Genomic DNA, 8,711 nt, shown 5'->3' with positions numbered 1-8,711 from the left:
TTTTAGCTATGGGGAAACTATATCATCGTCTTTTACCTCTGAGAAGTAATGGTAAATTAACTTTTCCTCTCTGTAACACGTGTATCAATTTAAAAATACCATACCCATGTAATTACTCGGATGATAAAAGAGTATTTATCAGCACATGGGTTACCAAGGAGGTGAAAAAAGCAGTTGAGCGTGGCTACAAGATAAAACAGGTTTATGAAAGTTACTATTTTTCTGAAAGATCCACACAACTGTTTAAAAATTATATAGACACATTTCTAAAAATAAAATAGGGAAGTTCAGGATTGCCCTCTCACTGTGTTACATCACAGGCAAAACAAACATTTATTGAACAGTATGCTGAAAAGTAAGGTGTGCAACTGACCCCTGAAATTTAATCCAGGCAGAAAGTCAGTTGCAAAACTTTGTCTTAACTCTTTCTGGGTTTGTTGGGGTGTGTCTGAGGACAAATTGAAATTGACCTATGTAACATCTGTTAAAGAGTATTATTGGTTAATGAATGATAACACAACAAAATTGTAACAGATGTTACATTAGTCAATGACAAAGTTATTGCTCTTTATTGGAGACACAAGCACGAGTATGTACGTCAGAAAGAACAAACAAATATCTGAAATTGCAGCATGTACTAGAAATATTCGGATCATCTGTCTTGTACTACAACATAGATAGCATTTTTTACATTTCAGATGGAACTAATGATCCCCCTCTAAATGATTATCTCGGGGAATTTACAGATTAGCTTGATGGATATTACATCACATCATGTGTTAGTGGTTGACCTAAGAATTAAGGATACTTACATGAAGATGGTAAGATCGGAGTATTTACCCTTAACTTTATCAACAGTCAGAAGTTAAACCTCTGTTCAATGAAGTGTAAAATATAAGCTATTTTTAATCCTTCTCAGCATGCCATTACAATAATGAAGGACAGAAAAATATGTCACAATAGAAAACACTAACTATGATTAACAGACCCAAAAGCAAAATATACCTCCCTGTCTAAAGCAAAAGACATATTCTAACAGACTTTAATACCCTACCATATAGCTATTAATTAATTTATTTATTTCATGAGAGGCTGGTCCTTTGTATATAAAATAAATATTATTGTACGTACTATCATTGTTGTTTAAGATGGATTGCCTTCACTTTCTTAGTCGGTACCAACTGGAAGTAGTAAACTCAATTTTGTTAGCAATGTTTTATCAAATTATTGTGATATTATTTACCCTACTTCAGAAAACATTGTATGGTTCTATAGTGAATTCCAACAATTGTATGCTAACTTAATGCAAACCATTCTTAACATCCGTTTTGTCGATGATTTACTCAAACATTTTCTGCCATATGTACAACCCAAAAAACCAAATCCTTTCATAATTGACGATCTTAAGTGGAAAAATGAGGGAGTTTTTCAACTTTTTACACATGGAAGCTACCATTTTAATTTATCTGTATCTTATATTGTACATAATCTATTTCATCAGGGTAGATAAATGCATAACATTAGTTTAAACTCTCAATAGATCATTTTGTTTAAGAATGAATGTTTTAGTAAGACAAATGTTTCTGACACGTATTAAACACTTTGAAGAAGCCTACCATGATGCAACTTGACATCCATTTGGATATGTAATCATTGATTTGAAACCACAAACTCTTGACCAATTACATTTAAGAACTGGTTTATTTCTAGGCAATGAGATTTTAGTGTATATGCCCATGTGACATATGTCTATACATTGTGATGACTTCAGCCTGATAGACCTTGAAGGATTTTATATGAAAATTAGATCGTACCTTTTTAAAGAACTAGCATTCAAATGTTTATACAGTAGTCATATAGGTGTGTTTTATTTTAAACAACCTTTTTTTGAAGCAATTTCTTTCAGACACAGATTGCAGGCAATGTGACTGGGTGACGAAAATATTCACAAAATATCCTGGGAAGATGGAACCATCGAGTATATCTATTTGTTCAATGTGGTTAGTTTCTAACTGTATTTACCAAATGGAGTGAGAAAACCGAACTGTTGAGAAGTCTCTTTCAAATTCTCTGCGATAATTTGGAGTCAATTGGCTGTCCCAGAATGAATCAATTGATCATTGTAGTGTTAAAAAGGTCAATGTTACATCTAAATGGATTGTAAATTATCTTTTAAATACATGTGTAAATAAATAGATTTATATATTGTTCACATGCTCTATTTTTATCATTTATTCATTATGACACCTGGAGTTAACTAAAGATACAGGGAAACAAATTAAAGATATGACTTCCAGAACTAACAATGATTTAATAACTTGTATTTGTGAATGCTCTATAAATTTTTAAAGAGTGATGTTCCCATAATGAGCATACAAAAGCAGAAACTTAACTGACACAAGTCATTATTGATAGCATTAGATGATAAGAAAATATCTATTAAACAGTAAAGAGACTTACTAATACAGAAAAGAGGATGTTTACTATTATTCATAGCACCAATACTTTCATCATTTGGTGGTTTGACAGGACGGGCTATTGGTAAAGCTGCTAGTCTTTAAGATGGAACATACAAAAAAATATCATTCTCATTCCTGAAGAACTAGACCACTCGCTTTATCAACCTAAAGTTTATGAACATTTTAAAAACTATAGATAAAAATATAAAATCTGTCATATATAATAATGCTCTACCTGCAGATGATAAAGCCAAGATGTTAAATCACCTGCAATAATGTCATCAAACCTTTCAATTGCAAGGTTTGGAATCTACCGAAATTAAAATGGAATCACTGACTCTGAAACTTTGGATATCATCGACAGAGTACCTCTAAAATATAAAAAGAAAGCTGACATACTATTAAATTTAATAAGTTCAAGTGAAGATGTAACATAGAATGATCGAGGAGAAGTAATGATTAATGGTAGATCTTTCTAGAACAGTAACATAATCGATTTGATCAATGATGTATTATAGAAACAAAAGAATTTTAATCCTACTTGATGGATATAACTTGCAGAACAATTATCATATATGAGTATTACACAAAAAATTGTTGGAAATGTAGGCAGGTGATCGTATATGAAGCATGAAGATCATACTGTTAAAAGATCCAAATGAACTGTATCTAACTGGGCTTATTATTAATAAACGGACATTGTATTATATAATCACTTGTTCCTTGATTGCCATCATGTACTGTTGTCAACCGCTGAATCCTGTCAATATTACCAGTCGGCTTAGATTTAATTTTGCCTGTTGTAAAGGACAGTTTATAACAACTGCTACAGGCAGTAAACCAAATAGAAAAAGTTGGTTCAAATTCATTAGATGTAACAAATAATATGGATAATACTCTACAATATATTTGTTATAATAGTTCACATCCTGCTAGTTATGGTGGTGTACAGGCTTTATATGGGTCAGTAAAAGCATTAAGTAAACTCTTCAGTCTAAATCAGGTCAAGGACTGGTTATAACATCAAGACATGCATACATTACATAAACCTATAAGATATAGATTTTCGAGAAACAAAGTGATTGTTTCTTGTATTGATGAACAGTGGCAAGCTGATTTCGTAGATCTATCTAGCTTAAGTTGCGATAATAATCAGTTTAATTGAGTATTTGCTGAAGTGTATGGATGTGTTTTCGAAATATCTATGGGTTGCTCCACTCAAACATAAGAAACGAGTGACACTCATAAAGGCCTTTGAGCAGATTTTAAAACAAGGTCGAAAACATTGTAAATTTCAAAACGATACTGGAACATAATTTACAAATAGACTGTTTTAATGTTATCTCAAGGAACAAGATATTCACTTCTTTACTACGCATAATGAAACAAAAGCCTCTATAGTTGAATGTTTTCATTGTACTCTTAAAACTAAAATGTGATGCTATTTTACCCGTAATGGAACATTCAAGTACTTCTTGGTGTTAAATAATTAAGTCAGTGCCTATAATAGGTCATATCACCAAAGTATTAAAATGAGACTGGTAGACGTTAATCACACTAATCAGACTGTGGTGTGGAAAAGTCAAAAACCACACACAAAAGTGAAATTTCGATTCCAAGTGGGTGATCAAGTTCGTATTAGTAAAGTGAAACGTCAATATAAGAAAGGCTATATGCCCGGGTAGAGAGACGAAATACTTACAATTCACAAGAGATTGGAGAGGAACCCCCCCCCCCTCCTCCAGTGTACAAACTGAAAGACTATCTCGGAGAATAATTAGATGGAATATTTTACGAATCTGAATTACAAGATGTTATCAACTCCTCGAACGATATATATTCTGTGGAAGAAATATTACGTGAACAAGGAAGAGGTAAAAAACAAGTACTATTTCATTAAATGGAAAGGATATCCTAATAATTTTAATAGCTGATCTGACTTGGCTGCCATCATAAAATGTTATGTATAATTCTATATAATTCTACATAGATCGCTTGTACATGACGTTACCAAGCAACAGTTCTATGAACTATTTTGCCAACAATACTCTGACGAATTATATCACACATCTTCCTATATCTATTAACCTAGAGGGCTCGTGAGAAGTTGCCTTGGCTGAACTACAGTATTCACATAGTTGGCATAATGTACCTGACAGTACAGAAAGATCACTTTCATTCCCAGCTCTGGTAATCGCAATAAAATCATTTATATTAGATCAGATCATTACAAAGAACTTGAATATTTAATTAGAATACTACACTAATTGCTCCCCAGTGGCACAGCGGGTTTCGATACCCGTGGTGGGCAGAGCACAGATAGCCCATTGTGCTTAATAACAAATAAACTAAACTGATTAGATGAGTTAGCTCTTGAATGTGACAAATATCCTGTATTTGACTACGATTCATTCACCAGAAAAGTAAGTGTCAATATGAAAGAGGGGTCCTCAATAATATTTGATCCCGTATTATCTGTGCTACTTGGATTTGAAAATAATTGTATAATATCAGAACCCACTATAGCTCCACATACTCTTATTATGCAAGGAGGAATTCATTCACTCTAAGTTTACTCAGATATTTTGTTTCAAGTAAGCACATTACTAATATTTTTTTTCACCATGATAACACAAAACTAATGACTTCCAACTAACCTAAAAGCGTCACACATGCGCAGAAAAGCTCCAAAGAAAAAAGTTAAACGTCTATATTTTTTTCGGTTGTCTAGTGTTAAAACTACCAACAAAATCTTTAACAGTTTCAGTGAAAATATTTACTTCATCAGTAAAACCGGATACAAAACCTCTTCCATTTCCCCTTCACAAATTTACACCAATTGCGGAACTCCAATACAAGCAACCAAAGTATTGAATTAAAATCAACCTAACTCTAGTTCATCTTTTCGCCAAAACCACCACGGAAAGATTTCTCAAGAAATTGTAATTCAAAAACAGAAGAAATAAAAAACAAACTCAAAATCTGCATACGATACATTTCCTATCAAAACACTGCCCTCAACGCATAAATTTTCAGTTTCTGAAAATGAACCTCGTGCTCCACCTCGAGCACCAAAGTCAAATGTTTTAGCCGAAAACGAAACTGGTAGTTCATCTTTTACGAAATAAAACCGGGAACAAATTTTCCATTCAAGATAAACCTGAGCTTCGTTTCCAAAGCTTTAATTAATCAATCTACACGCTGTGATAGTGACACTAATTCCCTACTGTGTACAGATCGTGTACAAATTCCGCCATCATATCCACCAGGATTGGATAAATCGACGAGTCGTTTAAAACGATTTCGTAAAGAACAATGGATATAGCAGCATTCCCCTTCTGTTTGTTATAAAAATACTTCATTACATCAAAAACATTTAAATGATCCTTGTAATAGTTTTAAAGATAGAGCAAAGTCCTCATTAAGTAAGAATATTTTTCAATACTTATATAATGAACAAAATGGAAGAAGCCGCGTTACATTTAATCGAAAACTGACTATGTATTTTGAATATTCATCCCATTAAAGTGACTTATCACTTAATCATGTAGAGCTAGTAAATATACATCCACAAATCTTTACTTGTCAAGGAAAGACCAGACAAACTTAATATTTCAAGCCAGAGTTATACAGAATCAGCAGAAAAGCCTAGTCATTAAAAAACTAATAAATATCATATATTTGGTACATCTAACCAGATCCTTATCAAACCAAAGCCAGTTAAAAAGGGTCAAAACGTAGATGGCGAACGATATTTATTCCAGGTCAAAATTACTGAAGACGTAAAAAGATTTTGTTTAGGATTGCCTCGCAGTCTAGCAGATAACTTTGCCTTAAAAGAGTTACAACCGAACCAAAATCAATTTTAATATATTTTATCAAATCTAGAGACTCGGTTGAATCAACAAACGATCGAGTAAAGTAGGAATCCGGAAAAGTGAAAATCATAAGAGAAATCCTTTACATCACTCTTTTCCAATAGAAGATGTGCATAACAAGTTACATTTGAAGAAAAAATGACATTCACGTGCTTATAATGATTCTTGCTAAAGACCAAATCAGGGAATGTGAATACCATGTCAAGTTCTTATACAACATCTAACATTTTTAAAGATTGCCCTACCGTCTCTAATAAGTACATCTGATATAAAACACAAAATTCTCAACTTACATTTCTTTCAGATGCTTCTAATCCGCATTTTAATTCCCGCTAATACCATATATTCTTCCTGTACAAAAAATTCATTCACAATTTTCTGTCACTCAAACGAGTTAAAAATCACTTAACTTAATGTTACAACTTAATATTCAAAATAAACCGCTGGGTGAACTTCCATATGTGAAACTAAGAAAGGTATCACTTGAATATAGGGGTGACTTAAATTACGGAATAAAACAGGCAGAAAAGGTTGGAACACTAAAATAGTCATCTTCTACTCGTTTATTCGAGTCGCACAAACCAATCAATATTTCCAATGTCATACAAAGTCACCTAATTAAACACAGTTTCTCAGAAACTTAAATAGATCATCACCAGCTGAGGAATCCTATTCGGCCAGTCTCCATTAAACCCAAGCTATCTAATACTTCACATCCAGCACCTACCAAAGATAAAAGCTGAACCTCTGATCTTCAATGTTATCTTCAAAATAAACCACTGTTAGATATGTTGTTATGGTTTTAAATGCGAAAGCTGATGAAACACTGAACCCATAATCCTAATACAGAAAGTTGAGTATCTCATATTAAAGCAATTTTGAAAATGCAAATCACCAAGTCACGTGACGACCAGAGCCGATATAAAATCAAAACAGCAAGCATCGTAATTACATTTTAACATTCTTTAGCGGTTGTAGGTAGTGCAATGCTAAAGAAACCTATTCACCTCTCGGAAGGGAATGCAACAGCTCTTTCCCAATCAAAATATTCATCAACATAGACCATAAAGATATGTTCAGATAGTGAATTTAGAACTTTCAAAACTGTGATATTCGCTCTACTTAATGGCATTGTAACACAAAGGAATATGGATCACCTTGGGCCACCAGAACCACCCAGAAAGGGACCTGCAACAAGTTGCACTCTAGCCATAATAAGGAAATTGCGGTGTCTTGTAACAAGTGAGTATCCCATGAATGCAAAGGTCATTGGCAAAAGTTATCCAAATGACCAAACCAACAGTACATAATACAATCAAGAAGGACATCCATCTGGAAAAGCAACACAATTTACATGTACATAAGTTGCTTCAACAATATATCCGTTCAACAATCTCGTAACTCAAGCATCTAGAGAGTGAAATGGATATTTATTTAATGTCATAGGAAAACATAATAGTTAGGTAGCTTGGACACAGCACCTTTATTTATCTGTGCGATTAATTAAACTGTTTTCTTCGACGAAATTTCTGAACGTTTTCCTACAAGACAAACACAAAACAAGCCTTTATCAACTAACACCAAAAACATCCTTAAAACTGGATTTATCATTAAAAATGTTGTAAGTGTAGTGTGAAAGTTACTAAATACTTAGAAAAGAATAATTGTTTTATTGTTAAGACATGCTGTACTTACTTAAGTGTTAGCAAGTTTTTGTTAGTATACTAAAATGATAAAGAACATCCAAGGAAGAAAAAAAAGACTCAGTCGTTGTTGGTTTAACTTTGACCGTGCAGCTTCATATGTCCTGCAATACAAGTAGTTAGGCTATTGTTCTACTAAACGATAAAAAGGCTATATATTAGTGGAGCTAGTTACTTAAGATCCTTATTTCTACTATAACATCAAGATACAAATGAAGAAATAGACTACTGTGGGTGTACATTCACGTTTTAAACTGAATATTTAAATTTATTTATTTCATTTTGAGAAAATTGTATACTTAGTTTAGTGAGATATAACTTACGACTCCAATTGTACTCATCTTAAAAATTCTGTGTTATTTTCCATATAATTGAGGTGATAAGCAGTTTTTATTCCTGATGCGCTTTCATTAACCAGCTATTTCACGATCCTGTCTGTTGTTGCTTTCCATTATAAATAACCTCTTAATGTTCATCTGTGTTTTTTTTTCTTTTCACTTTGAAAGTTTTGTTTATATATCTCTAATGGAAGTTAAAAATGGATAGCAGTTTATGAGAAGTAAAGAAGGCATTTATCAAGCAAACATTGATGAAAGAATGTATTAGGTCGTCAAGAAATTAATGTCGCTTTTAGATGAAAAAACCGAACAACTTATATATCAAAACAAAAT

Source organism: Limulus polyphemus, unplaced genomic scaffold, assembly GCF_000517525.1.
Source record: "Limulus polyphemus unplaced genomic scaffold, Limulus_polyphemus-2.1.2 Scaffold735, whole genome shotgun sequence".
NCBI lineage: Eukaryota > Metazoa > Arthropoda > Merostomata > Xiphosura > Limulidae > Limulus > Limulus polyphemus.
This window is presented reverse-complemented; position numbering follows the sequence as displayed.